The following is an 18,914-nucleotide window of genomic DNA, read 5'->3' on the forward strand; positions in this document are numbered from 1 at the left end:
GTAAATGCAATCACACCAACACACTGACAGGTGCCCTACTGGCTGAGCTGAAGTTCCAAAGCAGACAACCTTATGATGCAAGACAGCTCTCATTAGAAAGTAAGGAATGCAATGTTCTGTACTCAATTACATACGTTATATGGGCCATTAAGCGATAGTGCATCTTGTCTAATGAAACCCCAAAATAAATTGTTAACGTCGATTTTCTCCATCTGACCCTTATTTGCTAACTTTGGATATCAAACCCTCACTCCATACAGAAAGCTCAGACCTACGCTGCAGCAGGTTACATCCCGTGGAAGAAAGCCTATCAAGGAAGAACTGGAGAGTTTCCCTTCAGAAGCTGCTAAGTCTGGTTTTGCACCTGTACGTCATTTGCAACCACGTCATCGTCAAAAGAGTAAGACCTTACCTCTGTGGGGCGAAAAGCACTGCGGTGCTTCTGAACCATTAAAGAACACTGAGCTTTGGGAAAGAGTCCTGAGGCACTTAAATCGTACTTTTTGTGAAAGGCTCCAATACTGACCCAATTCACCAATCCAGGTACAACAGGGAGGTACCGGAATTAGTAGAGAGAACATGCCCTTGAAGTCTGACAAGGCCCTGCTTGAATCCTGCTACAGCATTTACTAGCCGCGAAATGGACCAATTCCTTAACCCCTCTGAGAAGGCTTCCCAATCTGCAAAAGTGGGCTGCCACCGCCCACCTGGGAGGCACGGATGTGAATGCAACACGCAAGTAGTGAGGCCGACTGCTACCTGACACGAGACCTGGCTAGTTTCCCTCTGCTGCCCTTCTCCCCCTTTAAACTTGCCCTGTTCCCACTGGTAAGGGTCAAGCCCCGGACCAGAATGCCTGATTCTTCTGTGTATCCCCGGATACATGTCTTACCCTTAGGAGGCCAGAAAAAGAACTATCTCCTCCAACGTCACTATCAATGTTCTTAAGAGTCTGGGTTTTTTAAACTCTATTTTGCAGGGAGACTATTCCAGAACTGTCCAACCACCATTCTCCACTTTGGCTCTTTCTCACCTCAAATCTTCTGACTGCTGGCCTTTTGTTCGTGGGAAAGAGAGTCCGCTAGGTGGAGACTCCCTAGGCCTCTGTCCCTCCCTCACAGGTGAGTGTGACTACCTTCTCAACACTCCTCACTCCGACTCCATCTTCCGAGGAGGTTCCCCTCCTGGAACATGCAGCCTCTGCATCATCCCCAGACGCGCACGCGTGGCCACAACCCTCCATTCAGATTTCTTCCTGGGTGGCCCTGCCCACCCCCAAGACCCTTAAGGATAAATGCCATTGCTCTGAAAATCCCAAACGCCACTGAGTGACACGCCAAAGCTGCATGGTCTGGGCTTTCCTCCAACCCAGGCACAGCCCTGACCCGCCTCAGCCTCAGTCTGCACCTCTCGAGATGAGCTCATCCACCTGCACGGCTGTGAACACCAGCTAAGAATGACGACTCCCAACGTGTATCTCTAGTCCGGCTCCTTCACTTGAGCCCCGGGGCCATAGAACCGAGTGCCTCTTTGAAGTCCTGACTTGGATGACAAATGGAATCTTAAAAATGCCTCATGTCCACCATTTACTCTAGAGTTCGATTCCTGGCAGGTACCTCCCAGGCTCCAGATTTTAGTAACAGACCCAGAACCCACCTAGGTGTTTGAGGTCACATTCAATTTCCCCTGTTCCTCCCCCCGGCCCTGCCCTGGAATCAGTCTTGTCATTTCTATTGCTTAGCCAGTCTCAAGTCTGGTTCTGCAAGGACCACGGATGGAACCCCACAAGCTCATAGCAAGGTGCAGTGCATCACAGTCCTCCAAAGAGAGCTCCCTGGAGGGGGAGGCATCTCCTGCCTCTGGTCACCTCAGAAGGCACTGGATTCTCACAAAGGAGGCCCAGGAGAAGGGACTCAAGGTTCTCTTGTGGTCTGAACTTTGAAGGTCCCGAAGTTTGGGGGAGTTCCTAGTTAGCAGACACACCTGCCAGTGAGCAGATGAGGATGGGGGAACCCAGGCAAGGCTGTTCTCACTCCGACCCCTGGGCTCTCGGGAGCCACGGGAAAGGCCTGTGTTCAGGGCACAGCCCAGCCTTCACAGATCCCAGCCTGCATTTGCCAACCCAGAGAGCCTAGACTCCTACTTGCGATTCTTGTGATCTGTTCCTCCCCAGAATGTGATGGGCTCTTTCAGAACGTCTGGCTTGTCTCAAGCGAGACCAAGTCAGTGAAGGATGAAGTGTCCACAATTGGACCAGGGCATGAAAGGAGAAACAAAGTCTCATGGCCAGCATGACGGTGGTGGCCAAACCCTTCCCCCGGGTGAGATGAACCAGGGTGTGGGTGAGATTGCAAGGTCACTTCACAGCTGAATAGGGTGTTGGAGACTCACTACCGCAAACTAACGACACGGCCGTCAGTGGTGGACGTCAGCTGCAACAGACACGGAGTCAGCTATTTACTGCCATCATGGGTTAATAGTAAAGGCTGGTGCAGGGAGGACTGCATGGCTGCTGGAGCAAACCACAGACCCGGCTCTGAATGCCCACTGGCTGGAGCAGAGAGGAAGCTACAGTCCCCTTTAGCGGTCCCTGTGTCCACCAGATCCAAGTGAGCCAGCTACTTAGGAGAAGGCCATGTTGTTCTGATACTCAGAAAAACCAGCCTCGTAAAGGGAAAATAAGAGTGGCATGGAGTTTAGACCCGCTCCTGCCTCTCTATGAAGGCAAAGTTAAGTAAATGGCACCGGGAAGGTGAATGAAAAAACAAAAAACAAAAAACCGGTGACTGCTTCTTCCAACAGCATCCCCTGCAGCTGCTCACCCCCGAGACTGCCACTTTCTCACCAGTGACCGCCGGCCAGGAAGCTCCGTCACGCACGTCACACAGCGACAGCCCTGAGCCGCGTGCCAAGCACGTTTGTCTAAAAGCCAGAATCAAGGAAGATGCTGCAGATTTTGACATTCCAAGTTTAAATACTCCTTGAAAAAAATCCCTCAGCAGCCGCCTAAATCAATTCACATCTCACTTCTTCAAAACAATCAAACAAATTTAATAAGGGCGCATTTGTCACCAAACATAAGGAGGACCAAACTGGTTCCTCAAAGCAAGGATTTTAACAGGTATCAAACACCAGTGGGTGATGTGCTAACAAAGCAAAAATTCCAAAAATCTAGAAAATAAAAAAATGACTAGGATAATATATGGATCAAGGCAACTATTAAGTTTTTGCTTTTTAAAACTATGGGGACAGCACGGAGGACATTCTCGCTATTTCCAATGCAGGGTGTGCACAGTCCACTTTTCAGACGCAACAACATGCTCACAGGGCGGTACAAGATAGAAAGGGAAATAGAAAAAGGAAAAGAGGAACAGCGAAAATTAGAAACACATGAGAACAAAAATAACTGAGAGCAATTACAAGAATTTACGTGAGTTTGGTGAGGACAGGGACGAGGGGACGGTGAGACCCACCCTCACCTATTGTTCCAGGGAAGGCAGGGGCCTGAAGCGAGCGGCGCTGCCAGGGGACCCCAACGTGGTCAGCGCCCCAAACCTAAACTTCACCTAGATGCGTGTAAACAACTTTTGAGCTACAAAATGTGGTCGCATTTCAAGCTGGACAATTTTACTCACTCCCACCAAGAGTAACAGGAGAGAATTAGGCTCTGTTCCTGCACCAAAGCATTGTTTAAAAAAGTAATGACTGTGTAATAGTAAAAGCAACAATGGAGTAAAAGTGACTGGAGGAGAACTTACTTGACCCGAGCTCACAGGCCGCGTTATCTCACTGACGTTCAGATGCTGGCTGAGCCCTTACGGTACCAAAACAGACAGACCCACCAGGAGGGAGGTTTAATGCACTGCTGTATTTTGATGCCGGGAGCCATGCCTTGTACACAAGGTTCTGGGTAAACAATGGTGACAGTGTCAACCACTATGGGCTAAGCACACAACCAGCTACTCCGCCAAATACCAAGGACAGACTTCAAAAGGCAAAAACAAGCTGGCATTCTCTGGTGGGTCTGCAGACTCAGAGCCAAGCAGTTGCTGAGCAAACATGTCACCAGTGCCTCCTGTGACAAAAGAAGAGGCACTGGTCCGGGGGCTGGGGCAGGGCTCCAGGCTTCCACTGCTCACCCACCATTTTGTCCAGGGGGAGATGTTGGTCCCTGCTTACGTTGCACCGATGTACCGACATTGACTGACGCCTGGGGACTCAGCAGGAGGTGACAGGTGACGGGAATGGAGCCAGCCTGGGAGTGGCACGGTGCTGGCATCTGTGTCCTCAGCTTTGCCCAGGCCAATACATCTGCCAGCTCATCTACAAGAAGCAGAAGGGGAGAAAGCAGTGTAGATCACGGGGCCCTGTGAGGACAAGTCCTGGTCATGGCCACGACATGCCTCGCCCCTTCCTTAAGATATAGAGGTATGTCCGGGGAGGAAGGGAAAATTCATCCAGAGCCCGCCAGGCACCACAAGCAGGTGGGACTCGGGTCCCCTGTGCCTGTCACTCACAGGACTGGTCTGGACTTTCTTTTTATCAATTCTCTGGCATCTTCTCCTCTAACTTACCAACAACCAGAAAGTAGAATCTGATTTTAGACTCACAGAGAATCGCAGAAAACCTCCTCCACATCAGGCCCGGCAGCACGTGCCAGGCCCTCCGACCGTCACCTGTGGGACCGCCATGAGCCCTCTCCAGACTCAAGGCCCGAGGTCGTAGGTCGGGGGGGCACAGATTCCCACACTCTCCCCAGCAAAGGGGGACCACCTCTCGGCAAAGGCATCTCACCTTCTTCTGCCCAAGGGACATCTCGATAGATACACAGGGAAACAGAGCAGAATGTGGGGGGGTAGGCAGCCCAGAAGAGCTCGTCTGCACTTCCAAGGCAAAGTGGGTCCGTTGACCTAATCACAGGGACAAAGTGAGGACGAATCTTTCCCTGCTGTGCCCCATGCTCCGTGACACGCCTTTCCCTGCGTAAGGAGCTCATTTGGAAGCCCCTGGCAGTGTTTCTGTTGTCCTAAATTGGCATGGTGGTTGTCAGGCAGGGAGAGAGGGCCTGAGCCGTGCAGGTGCTGGACCTGGGAGGCAGGAGATACTGGCTCCACTCCCAGCTCAACCAGCACCTCATTCTGCGTCTCAGGATTCAGCATGACATCTATAAGCAAAGGAATGAGACTGTCCCAGGACATGCTGTCCAACAGGAATGAAATGACAGCCATGTAAAGAAAGTTTCCCAGTTGCCACATTTAAAAATGTAACCCCCCCAAAAAAAACCCTAGAAACTGATTTTAAGAACATATCTTACTTATTCTACAGTATGTAAAATACTATCATTTTGACATGTAATCAATAAAGAAAGAAACAACATAGTTTACATTCTTTTTACTAGACAAGTCTCAGCGTCTGATGTGCATTTGACCTACAGCACATCTCAGCTCAGAGCAGCCTCCTCCCCAGCTCTCCTAGCATCAGTGGCTTTGGCTACTCTATTGGACAGCAACTCCAGGGGTCACACCAGGGGAATTGGCTGAAAAGCGGGAGTAAGTGTCCATAATAACCCTAAAAGAATCTCTCTGAAACAAAGGCGGATTCACTTTTAAACGTCTGAAAACCGGTGGGTTGCTCCTCCCTCACGCCTTGGCTACAAGACAGCCCTCCTCCTTGCTGATCCCTTTCTGGATGTAGGGAAGCAACCCTTCATATAGCCAGGGTGGCCGGGCATCCAGGTAGACTTTCCTGCTCTCTGTGTCCAATCCCACAAAGTCCTCCTTCTCAAACAGGATGTAGAGAAGGAGGATCTTATCCCCAGTCTTGTCGGATGCACAGTCCAGCCACTTGGACTTGAGCATGATGAAGAGAGACTCAGTGAAGTCCTCGATCCTCTTCTCCACCACCCTGCAGTCCTCGTAAATTGAAGGCCACGTCGGTGCGTGGCTGCTCGGGCACCTCCCCATGCAGCACAAAGACAAAGAGCCGAGAGTCATAGAGCGTGGTGCCATACAGCTCCTCTGCACGTGGAGCTTCTCTAAGGTCTTGGCCAAGAGGCAGTCGGTAATGATGACAAGGCCCACGACCTTGCGGTGGGTCTGGAAGTCGCTCCACCCATTCTCGGGCGCATAGTGGTGACTCTAGTGGATACAGAGTGCCCACTGCGAGCCGCAAGGGATGATCTGCCTCACCAAGGAGATTCGCTTATAGATGCAAAAGAAATTCTCCTCTGAGATGATCCCCACGGGTTGGACCACCACGGGGAGAGTCTGGTGGTCCTAAGCACACTGCACGTAGTCAGGGATGTTCATGTTGCAGGCCCTGACGAGAGGGAAGAGGAGACCGAGGTACATACTGTGCTGCGGGCTGCGGGCCTCACTGGGTTGCGGTGACCTGGTGTGTACCAGTCAGAAGGCAGGGGAAGCCCAAGCAAAGCCGTGGGTACAGTTTGTCCTCAGCGTCTGCACATGGCTACCGCAGCTCGGATCACATTACGCAGCTTTTGGTCTAGGCTTCCGCCCTCTGCAGAAAAGGGTCATTTCTTGTTTTCTGTTTCCAAGCACCTAGCCAGGCCCTGATGCAAAGTCAATGCTCAAAACTGCTGAATAAAGGAATGAATAAAGGAACTGCTTCCACACCCCTCAGGAGGATATAATGCAAAGAAACACAGTAGGATCAAAAGACCTGGATTTCAACTCCAATTTATTTGAACTCCTAAGCTGCAGAATACTTGATAAGAAAACTTGCTTTGGGGTGGAGAGTACAGTTCAGTGGTAGAACACATGCTTAGCATGTATGAGGTCCTGGGTTGAATCCTCAGTACCTCATTTTAAAAAAAATGAAACAAATAAATTAACCTATTTACACCCCTCAAAAAATATTTTTTGAATTCCAAATTCAAGAAAAAATAAACACCTTGCAATTGACACAACATTGTAAACATGAGTATACTTCAATTAAAAAAAAATCCTTGCCTTACAAGAATATATCTGGATTATGGAACTTTACAAATGTAAAATGCCTAGGTTACCACCTGCATAAAAAGAAGGAAATGTACAAATTTACTATCCCTCATTTATCAGCTATATTTCCTTTGGGGGGTTTATAACCTCTCAGAGCTAATTTTCTCAGATTAAAAAAAGAAGGAAACATTACCGGATTCTCCATAGTGCTGAAGAATCAGATAAACCTATGATAACATCTGACCCACAGAGTTTACTCAATAAATGCTTGTTGAATGAATGAATAAACAAGCAAAGTGAATGCTGCTCCCTGCCACAGAGCATCATGTTGGTACTGCCTGGAAATTCCAAGCCCACGTTTCACCCGACTCTACACTAACCATGGGTGACCTGGCCAGGCCTGTGTTCTCCTCTTAACCCCAGTTTAATCATGAATAGAAATGAGGGCAATAACACAAACCTCAAAGGGTTAGAGAGTCATTACTGAATTGTATCCCAACTTTGCAAGATGGAACCTTTAAAGAAATTTGGGCAAAAATTCCGTAGGCCCTCTCCATATTATCTCTTACAACTACATGGGAATCTACATTATCTCAAAATTAAAAAGTCTAATTTATTAAAGAGGCTATTGAGGTTAAACGTGCTCACTGTCTCAAATAAGGAACACACAGTACAAATAGTTCAATGCCCAGCCCATGAGATACACTCAGTAAACATTCCCACTGAGCCCACTGGTCCCTCCAACTTCGGAGCACGATGATGTGTCCTCATGGCCAGAGGCCCCTGCACCTGAAACTAACAAAGCTAATGGTCCCCACTTTCAAGAACCCCTGCCACCACCGTAGGACTTATTTTGTACTTGTAATTTTTTTCTTTATATTAAATAGAAAAACGTAATTGCATAGCCTTCAGGCCACCAAAAGCTGACTACAGAGATCATGATGGCAGCCCTTCTTCGTGAAACAATAAAATGAAAAGCCATTTCCACAAGATCTCTGTGTAAATCTACTAGGGAACTTCATCCTGGACTGAGAGGAAGAGGACCGGAGGATGAGGGGGCAATCTGCGGCACACAGACCCATGGGCCACCTGTCCCACGATGGAGTTTAGACCCAACACTCACCCTCAAGGAACTTCAGAATAGACACAAGACAGAGTGCTGTGGACAAGATTTTTTTTTTTTTTAAAGAAATCCCTTATTCCCTCGCAGGATTTGTTTCTACTGAGAAACAAATTTCTTATGTGTATAATGTTTCACAAAACACTTAAATTATTATCACCCCAACTTGACGCATTAAGAAACTGAGGGAGAGAGGTTTATCACATTGTGCAAGATTAGAGAGAGGCAAAAAAAAAAAAAAATAGAGAGAGGCCACGTCGGACACCGTATTTAAACCCAAGCCCCTGTTCCAGTGCTCACACTAGAAAGTGGGATATACTGCCCCTTTCCTGCCCTCTCCCTGCAATAAATCTCTGAAGACTCTTTTGTGTGCCACCTGGAATCACAATCACTTCAATTTTCCACAAAGAGCTATGTCACATTTTGGATGTGTCAAAATCTATATGTTGAATGGGAGGAGAGATTTGTATTTTCTGTTTCTCAAAGGAAACATGGCTTAAAAGAAACTGAAAAGCACTTTTCTAGTCTAAGTCTTCATTGTGCAGAGAAGGAAACGGAGGCTCAGAAGAGATGAGGAAAAGGCCTTATTAACAAATATTGCCTCAGCGCAGCACCAAGCCAGCCTTGGGCACTTCTGGGGGAGGATCTGGAAAGCCCAGGAGAATGAGTCTTAGAAAACGGAAAGAGAAGAAGCATACAAGGCCCCGTCTCTACACCATCATACCATGAAGTTCCACCAAATTACCCAGTATGTGTGCAGCCAACATTAATGTGGGATAAACAGGTTATAGAAACCTGGAAGTCTCAACCATAGTGGAAATTCCAACATTTACTTTGTTTTTTTTCCCAGTTCAAGCATCAGCTCAGTGGGCACTCTGTACCAAGCACTACACGAGGCCTGGGGTTCTCCCAATTACACAACTCTTATATCACGTGAGCAAACCACACACAGGCCCACCAGAAGGAAAATGCCCACAGATAAGGTGGAATTACTGAAACTGAAAGCAGCCAACCAGCATATATTACTAGCAAAAACGGTGCTGCTAGAAATAGACTCATGGACATAGAAAGCAAACTGTGGTTAGCAGGCAGGAAAAGGGGGATTAACAGATACACGTTAATAAATATAAAATAAATGACAAGGACCTACTATATAGCACAGGGAACTATATTCAATTTCTTGTAATGAGTTGTACTAAAAACAAACTAAAAGATATATAGATACATATGCATATGTTTATAACTGAATCTCTGCTGTACATCTGAAACTAACATTCTAAATTGACTACACTTCAATAAAAAATAATTTTAAAAAATAAGTAAAAATAAAAGCAACGTCATTTAGAAAAAATAAAAGAATACTCTGATCCCCTTAGCTGTAGGTGCTGGAGAATTCTGGTTACAAACACCAAGTCCACTGGATCACTCCAGAACTGGCTGTCACTCTTTCTGACCATCAGAGAGTCACTTGGCTACATTGAGTTTATTTTCTCTTCTGTGAAAGGCTTCAGTTTGCAACTAACGATGTATAGAATCTCATCATTCACAAACCCAACAATTAATGAGGACTTCCCATAGGCCAGGCTCTGGAAATATGAAAATATAGGGTCCGAGATATATTCATGGGTAGAAGAAATTTATGCCATAAAGACATTAATTCTTCTTGCTTTGATAGACTGATTCAATACAATACTGTTTAGATTTCCTACCAGAGTTTTTATGGGTAACAAGATAATTTATGGTCAGGAACAACCAAGAATCTTCTTTAGAACCAGCACTGGGAAGGGGTGGATAGGTCAATCATTTCCACTGGTCTTTCTGAAGTGATGAAAACGTTCTGGAATATTAATGGTTGCACCACTGTGAATATGCTAAAGCTGCTGAATTGTAGCATTTAAGTGGGTGGACTTCATGGTGTGTGAACAATATCACAATAAAGACGTTAAATGAATAAATATTTCTTGACAATTATTTTTCCCTCTATACAACTAGTCTGCCCCACAATTTAAGAAGAACCAAAAAACCAAAACAAACCAAATATTGCCAGGAGCTCTTTAGGACTGCAATGTCCCTGAGTCTCCAACGCCTCTGGTGGTGCTGTTCCTGTTAACACACCCTAGCTGGGCTGGGCTAGTTAGGGACTGTAACTATCTTTTTAAGATCGACGGTCACACGTTTCACCCTGGGAGAGGGAAAGATGGAGGATGTCACAGCCTCATGCCTTCAGCTCATTTTTAACTGAACCAAGCCTTGCTTTCAACACTGTAATCCCTATCACTATAAAAACAGTGACATCATCAAGCACCGCCATCATAACACGTGAAAGTGTTCAAGGTACTTACCTGGGGCAAAAACACTGAGGGAGGAGACGGAAACTCCCTCAGGACTGACGCTCCCTTTTCCCGACTCCACCAGCAGAAGCTGGGGTTCACAGCCGGAGGCTCTCAGCCCGGGGAGGAGCGCCCACAGCACTGAGCTGGCCCCCAGGGAGAGGGGAAGGGAGACGAGGGCAGCCCCGGGGTCGCGGGGCAGGGAAAGCCGGGGGGGGACGCGGGCAGTAGCCCCGCTCGGAGGCCAGCCCCAGCCCCAGCCGCCCGCCCCCATCCGTGTCCGCAGACCCCGCCCGCCCGGGACACAGCCCTCCCAGGGGCAGGGACGGGCCGGCGGCCGAGGAGAGGCAGCCCGGGAGGAGAGGACTCGCGGGCGGGAGAGGGGAAAGGGACTCCAGCCGCGGACTCAGGGGAGCCCGGCTGGGGCGAGAGGCGGCAGGTGCACACCTGGCCCTGGACAGCTGTGGCCGTGGCGCCGGGGCAGGAGCAAAAGTCCTACCAGGCGAAAGAGCTGAGCAGAATTTGGGGCCGATCCCATGCTCTGAGCTGGAGCTTCCAACCCTCGTTCCAGCTGGCACCGACTGCGCATGCGCAGGAGGGCCAGCGATCCTCTCTGGGTTCTGCGAGAGAAGGTGGGGAAGCGAGGGACGGAGAAGATGGGAGGAGGAGGGGAGAAGGGGAAAAGTGGGGGGAGAGACATGGACAGGAAGAGCAGAGAGAAGGCAGGGATCTGGAGGTTGGAGGAGAGTAGCAGAGATGGAGAGAAATAGTTTTAACGATGGGGGCATCCTGAAGGAGGCAGCAGTTCTGCCTCTGCACACTTCTCTAACCCTTCAAGGCCCGCAGCTCATATTTTACTTCCCTGGTCCAGCCCTCCACCCAAGGCCTCTGCAGGACCCCTACGGGGATCACACCCGTTGCCCCAAAGTGGAGCTGGGTTTCCTTTTGCTCTGGGAACCAAGCACCCGCAGGTGTTGTTGCTCAGAACTACCTTGTAAAGTGTACCTATTCCCCTTTTACACGCTGGGACACAGGCAGGCAAGATCTCTGCTTTACCTCCACTCTCCCAGGTGTTGTACTGGCGGGGAGCGGGAGGTACAAGGTCAGATCCCAAAAGGAGCATACTGCCTGAGTTTTGGTGCATAGTCCCCATCCTTCCTGAGTAAACCACACCCCACCCTCGGGGAACCATCAAGGGCACACAGTATGTCCCTGGGTGTGGGATAGCTGCCCTCAATTCCAGTGCCCAGCTTGCTAGGAAGATAGGAGTGTTACTGAGTCTAAATTCATTCTCCTTAGTGCAGGACAGGCCAGTAAGTTGGGAGACCAGGTGTTGGGGCATGGAATAGCAACTTTCTGTAGACCTAGATGGCAAACTAATGTCCTGGAAAATCATCTCCCCAAGTCAGAATTCAGGCTCCTTTCCTACGAGCTTGGTTTTTGCAATCTTCTTGATATAGGAATTCTTTGTTGTTAGAATCCTTTGTTCTTGCAGCTATCTGCCTGGGTCAGATCCCTGTAAACCACCAACAAAACAAACGTTATTTTCTATTATGTAAATTCTTATCTTTATATGAATGGAAACGTGTTAAATATCCTTAAAGGTCAGAGCCTTCAAAATAGGCTCTCCTGTATATTTTTGGCTCTAGGCAACATTGTTTTACAAGCAAGATGAAGCCTAGGAGACAGAGCACAGGGTTAAAGTCAAAGGAACAGATCTATTATGGAGTCAGATTTGTTCTTTTCTATTACCAGGGCAGAAGACACTTGAGGATTTAAATCCCTTTAAGTTAAAAATAAGTAATACTTTAAAGGAATTTACATACATAGGTCGGAATGTGCATAGCATATCTGGAAAACACACAAAGGATTGTAAACAGTGGCATCTCCAGGGAGGGCTGAAAGAAGAGAGGATGAGGGAAAACTTCTTTCACTTGTGTAATTTTGTGCTCTGTTTGAATTTATTTAACCACATGCATGTATTTCTTTTTCAGTTAAAAAATGTGTAATGGAGCAAAGGATTAGCAAGCTCAGCAAATAAAGCAGCCATGGAATCACTGAGCTATCAATTTTGATTTAAGCCAGGAAGCAATTATTGACTCTCTCCTATGTGCCCAGTGCTGTTTTAAGACTTCTTTTATTTTTTTTTTATAAAATAATAAAGTGCTATTCCTCACCCCTGCCCATGGCTGGTGGAAAACCAACTGAGTTTTTATTGAGTTGTTTTCCAAGAAGTAGAGATCAGTTATAAACAGAACACATCTTCAGGGCAAAAAAGGCGGAGTGGTTTACCAGCAGGCCAGATAGCTTTGAAGGTTTTTCAACAGAGGCACACAGAGGCTGAGAGAGAAAGCCTCCAGGACCCTACGAAAAGCTGCCCAAACTGCCTTCTCCATGGCACTACTGAAATAGGAAAGAAAAAATCTGACTCCATATTAGATCTGTTCCTTTGACTTTAACCCTGTGCCCTGTTTCCTAGGCTTAGTCTTGTTGGTTCTGCACCTTTTGTAAAACAATGTTGCCTAGAGCCTGAAATATACAGGAGAACCTATTCTCAAGGCTCTGACTTTGAAGGATATTAACACTTTCTATTCACATAAAGATAACAAGTTACAGAATAGAAAACAACATTTGTTTGTTGGAGGTTTACACGGATGTGACCCAGGTGAAGAGCTGCAAGAACAAAGGATTCTAACAACAAAGAATTCATACACCAAGTTTGCAACAACCAAGCATTCCCACTTCCCATTTTTAATATAAGAAGAGCCTGAAATCTGACTTGGGGTGATGGTTCCCCAGGACATTATTCTACCATTTCTCAGCTGGCTTTCCAAATTAAAGTCGCTATTTCTTGCCCCAAAACCTGGTCTCATGATTTATTGGCCTGTAATGCACGAGCAGAACAAGCCTGGACTCGGAAACACAGACATTGAAAGTACCCATTTGGTATATTAAATGACCTGTTTCTTCTCATCTTCCTGACGTTTTATTCTCTTGAACACTCCTGCTATGTTTATGAAAAACCTGTCATGTGGACACATTTCCACCTCTAGCCACTACCCTTCCAGGTAAGAACTGATGCCAAGAAGGCAATGGAAGTTGCTAGAAGGTATTACCTGGACAAAATAGAGCAGAAGTGGGTTCTGGCTGATGTTCAGGAGCAGGCTGGAACACCTGACAAGATGTTATAAGTACGGAGAGACAGCTGGGCACCAAAGGAGAAGCTTCTAAACTTCCATGAGGGACTTGTTGGATAGGAAGGAAAAGTCCCAGACTATAGCTAGGATCCCACCACGAGCTTCCTGGGCGAGTCTGGGCAAGTAATTTAAAATCTCTAGGCCCATGCTGTCCAACATGGGAGCCACCAGCAGCATGCAGTAGTATGAAGTTATTCTGTAGCCAGACAGAATTATAAAAAGACATTTTATTGCAAAGGCCCAGCAGGTATAATATTTAAAAACGTTATTGGTTATCTTGACCTAACGAGTTATTTTTGTATGTGTAGGTTTCTGTGGTTTGTAAGGCCGGTGACTAATGATTCCGTTACAGTGAAGTATTTTGAAATTATAAGTTACTAGACACAGTATCCTCATATCACAGTTGAAAAAACTGATCCACATAAGCAAGATGATCTGACTTATTAGTTATGAGCAGGGGCTCTTGGGCCAGCCTGCCTGAGTATAAATTCTCACTCTGCCTCCAGGGGGTTCTGTGTGAATCTTGGACAAATTATTGTTGTTTTTGTTGTCGTTGTTATTATTTGTGCCTCTTTTTCCTTACCTTTTAAGTAGCGAGGAATATGTGGACTCTATCTCCTACTGTGTTGGCAGGATTAAATGAGTAAACGTCTGTGCTGCCCACTTCCCTGGGTTTCAGCATTCTCCAGGCAATCAGTGCCAAACTCAGAGGCATTCTCCACTGTCTTCGTCAGTCTGGGATGCTGTAACAAATTACCGCGTGTCGGGTGGCTTAAACAACCAGCATATTCCTTATGGTTTGGAGGCTGAGACTTTCAAGGTCAATGTATCCTTGAGAGGATTGCCAGCTCGAAGATGGCTGTCTTCCCAATATCTTCATATCCCAGAGAGCAGAGAGAAGCAAGCACTCTGGGGGCTTGTATAAGAACACTAATCCCATTCATGAGGGCTCTACTCTCATGACCTCATTTTATCCTACAAATCACCTCCCAAAGTCTCCACCTCGCAATACCATCACCCTGGGAGATGGGGTTTCGACATACGGATTTTGAGGGGATGCAAACATTCAGTCCACACATCGGCTAAGTCTCCCCAACATGCAGTCATCAAACCTGTAGCTAATATCAAAGTAATATTTATATCTCTCTGCCCATTTCCATTCCTACATCCACTATCACTGAAGCCCTGTTACATTTTATTCCTTATTTTTCTGGTAGAGATTTAATTGATTCCTCTAACTCCAATGCTCCCCTCGCTCCAGTCTGCTTAACAGCCCTGCCAGGTAAGTCTTCCTTAAAACACCTTCCCATTTCACCTGGTTGTTTTTTAGGTGTAAATGTCAGAATCCTCTCCACACCCCATCCTATACCTTTAATCCGTTACAATACGGCTAACTATGTTATTTTCCTCTTACCAATGTAAGAAATTTCCATAAGCTTAAGAGCTTAAACCAGCACAGATTTATCAGCTTATGGCTGTGGAGGTCAGAGATCCAACACAGTCCTCACTGTGCTAAATTCAAGGTAGCAGCAGGTTTCCTTCCTTCTAGAGGGTCTAGAAGAGAATGTTTCCTTGTTGTTGTTTTTTTTTTTCCAGTTTCCAGAGGTAACCCACCTTCCTTAGCTTGTGCCCCACGACTTCCTCCATTTTCATGGTCAGCAGCCTTTCTGAACATTGCTCTATGGCTACACCTCCCTCTGAATTTAAACTCAGCTGGGAAATGTCCTCCATTTTAAGGACCCCTGTGAATACATTCGGCCCACCTGGACAATCCAGGCTACTCACCCTATTGTCTCATCTCAGGATCCCCTTGTCCCATCCAATTCAGGCATTTTGGATGTGGCTGAGACACTCACCTGTGTAACATTTCCTCTCATGAGCATTTTATGGTTCAAGGCACTTATGAATGACTTTTTTTTTTCTTCCTTAGCCTTTCTGCATTCAGTATGTCTGGTGGATTATATGAATCCTTTTTATTTGTTCCCCTGCACTAATATTTAATAATATATCATGGGTTTAAAACGCTAACTGATAGACAATTTAGAAGACAGAAATCCTCTAAGATTTTTGTCCTAAAATATCTGTCATGCATTTTGCCATGTACAGTAACATGTCACAGGTGGCTACCCTGTGGCCGGGGAGGGACATGATTCTGCCATCACACTCCCCTCATTTTCACCAATGTGCTGATCACCTAACCAAGGCTCTATGCTCCCCGCTTCACTCACTTCCTCCTCCTTTCCATTGACTACCCTGTTCCCATCACTTCCTTCATTCAGCACATCAGGATTTCATGACCACATTCTTCTCTAAATGGAAAGGGTATCTTGAATCTAATGTCTGACAACTCTTCTTACTGTATATGCACACACTGACCTGCACAGAACCCCGTCCAGCTCTTTATTTTCCTAGAATCTCCCAGAGGAATCAGTTCCATGATGATGGTAATGATGATGATGATATTGACAATGATGACAGGGACCTCTCAAGGATTCTGATAAAGAGGGAATCAATAAAGGGAGGGAATCATTGCAAAATTGCCCCAGAGACAGGCTTAAAAGTAAATAACTTCTATAGTGTTTAATGAAATTGCCTAATATTTAACTATTTTTAAAAATTTATATCGCTGAATTTAAAATTTTAACGGGAATTCTCATTCACCAGTAACCAAGATTCAACTCTAGGACCAAAGTCTAAAGATTTTGATCTTCTAACAAATTGTCCACTAGCCTTTTAAACACGTGACCCTTTTAAAAAGCTTAGTGCTGGGCTGAAAATAAGCAGGATTCATATAATCTCACCAGACTCAGTGAATGTGGAAAGACTAAGGAAGAAAAACAAAAAGCCCTTCATAACGTCTTGAACTTCACGTTGCTCACAGGAGAAAATGTTTGCCAAGTTGAGTGTCACATCAACATGACGCCTGAGTGGGATGGGGAAGCTGATCTTCCTCATCAGACATTTATCCTGATTTGTTAGATGCCAACACAGTTTCCTCATTTGATTTGCTTCTAACAAGTATGGAAGAATTTACGTTCTACCAAAAGCAGTCTAAACATTTTCCCCTGCTGTCAGGTCTCTGGACTGAATGTCTCCACAAGAAGGACATGAATATGCTTCATAGGGAATTCTTCCTGAGAAGCAACAGGACTTTCGAGGGCAGAACTGCAGGCCCCCCATGGAGGGCTGGAGGAGGGCTACAGGGGGCACTGGAAAAACAGCAGGAGTAGGTTCAGATACTACCACTCAGGTCGCCAAAGACAGCATTGCTATCTCTGAGGATATGACATTCTCCCAAAAGTTCCATGAGTGAAGGTACCTGTGAACACTAAGCAGGTTGTTAAGAAACAGCAGCACATAATTTGCGTCACAACTCAATTACAGTATGTTTTGATATTTGGAAAATAATTAGCCCATTGTCCTTTGAAACTGCAGCAGTAGCAATAGAAATAAAAAAGGCTGAGCCGTCTTGTAGACAACAATCAATAAACAATTCTAAATCTGCAGGATTCCTTGACGATATGCAAGCAATGAGCTAGATGTATCTTGCAGATACTTCTTACTGCAGGGCGCTCTCCTGCAAAGCATAGAACTAGTTTTCTCAGCAGACAGAGGGAACCAAGTCAAGATTCCAAATCTTGAGAGATTTACTATATGGCAGGAAAGATCACACAATTACATCCAGCTAAATATGAATAAATGTAATCAAATATTATCAAATGTGATTGGAGCACAGATGAAACAGAAATTCCTTTCACCTGGGATCTAGAGAGACTTCTTCAGAAAATGTGGCTTTGGAGATGGCCAAAGATATGGGTTGAATTTTGGCAGAACAGGATGTAAGGAATTTTAAAACTGATTCTAAAATTCATATAAAAATACAAAGGATCCCAAATATCCAAAACAATTTTGAACAAGTAAAACAAAGTTGGAAGACTTGCACTATCTGATTTTCAGCTTTTTTTTTTTTAAACTACAGTAATCAGAAAGTATGGTGTTGGTGTAAAACAGGAAAATAGAATAATGGAGCAGAATAGAATGTTCAGAACTAAACCAACACTTATATTGACAATTGATTCTCAAAAAGGATGTAGTGGAGAAAGGATCTTTTCAACAAGTGGTGCTGGAAGAATTAGAGAGTGATATGCAAAAATAAAAAAAAAGAACTTTGATCCACACCTCAGAAAATATACAAAAATTATCTCACAATGGATCATAGATCTTAATAGGAAATCTAAAACTACAAAACAGCTAGGAGAAAAAGCATAGGCTTAAGCTTTATGACCTTGGGTTTGGCAAATATTTCTTTGCTATGACACCAAAAGTATAATCTATTTTAAAAAGAAACTGATAGAGTGAACTTTATCAAAATGAAGACTCTTCAAAGCTGTTCTAAACCCTGCTAAGCAAATGAAAAGACAAGCTATAGACAGAAGCTATTTGCAGATCATATATCTGATAAAGGTCTCTCTTTGTATCTGATCCAGAATAAAGAGGTCTCAAAACTCAATAATAATGCAAACACCTGAATGAATAAATGAGGCCAGAAAACACACTTCAGTAAAGATATCCAGATGGATAATAAGCATATGAAAAGATGCTGATTAAAGATGCCATTAGTCATTAGAGAAATGCTTTTAAAAACCACAGTGAGATACTAGTACACATACATACAAGAATGAATACGATTAGAAAGACCGACCTTACAAATTGCTGGTAAGGAAGTAGAGCAAGCAGAGCTGATACACACCACAAGGAATTTACAATAGTACAACCATTTTGGAACAGTCTTTAACAGTTTCTTTAAAAAAGGTAAATACCTATCTACCATATAACCCAGATATTCCTCATCTGGTGCTTTAGAAAAGAAAAGAATATGTCCATATAAAGACTTGTAACCAAATATTCACTGCAATTTTATTTATAATAGCTCAAGTTGTAAATAACCCATGCATCCATCAAGAAGTAAATGGAGAAACAAATGATGGTCTATCCAAACACTGCTCACAACAAACTATTCAGTAAAAACTCAGCACAAAACAATACTCTGCTATAAGAAAAATAAGCTATTAATACAGCAACACAGATGACTCTCAAAATAATTACACTGAATGAAACAAGTCAGACAACATAGAGTAGATACTGCATTAATCCATTCATACAACGATGTTGAAAATGCAGACCAATATGTTGTGATGGAAAGCAGATCAATGGTTTCCAGGGGAAGAGATTGGGAGGGAGGGAGGGACAACAAATGGCAGGAGAGAAGCTTTGTGGGTGATGGGTATGTTCACTCTCTTGAATGTGG

General features: G+C 45.2%; 1 long non-coding RNA gene across 1 annotated transcript in view; it reads right to left on the minus strand.

The window, feature by feature from the left end:
• LOC135320555 (uncharacterized) overlaps positions 1–18,914 on the minus strand; it is a 101,284-nt gene that overhangs the window by 76,753 nt on the left and 5,617 nt on the right. The window contains exons 4-7 of the long non-coding RNA XR_010379735.1: positions 15,983–16,100; positions 14,190–14,349; positions 10,909–11,139; positions 4,144–4,323 (exon numbers count right to left, since the gene is read on the minus strand). This is a non-coding gene — a long non-coding RNA (uncharacterized LOC135320555). The remainder of the gene's footprint in view (positions 1–4,143; positions 4,324–10,908; positions 11,140–14,189; positions 14,350–15,982; positions 16,101–18,914) is intronic.

The sequence above is a fragment of the Camelus dromedarius genome, unplaced genomic scaffold (genome assembly GCF_036321535.1).
Source record: "Camelus dromedarius isolate mCamDro1 unplaced genomic scaffold, mCamDro1.pat HAP1_SCAFFOLD_14, whole genome shotgun sequence".
Classification (NCBI taxonomy): Eukaryota; Metazoa; Chordata; class Mammalia; order Artiodactyla; family Camelidae; genus Camelus; species Camelus dromedarius.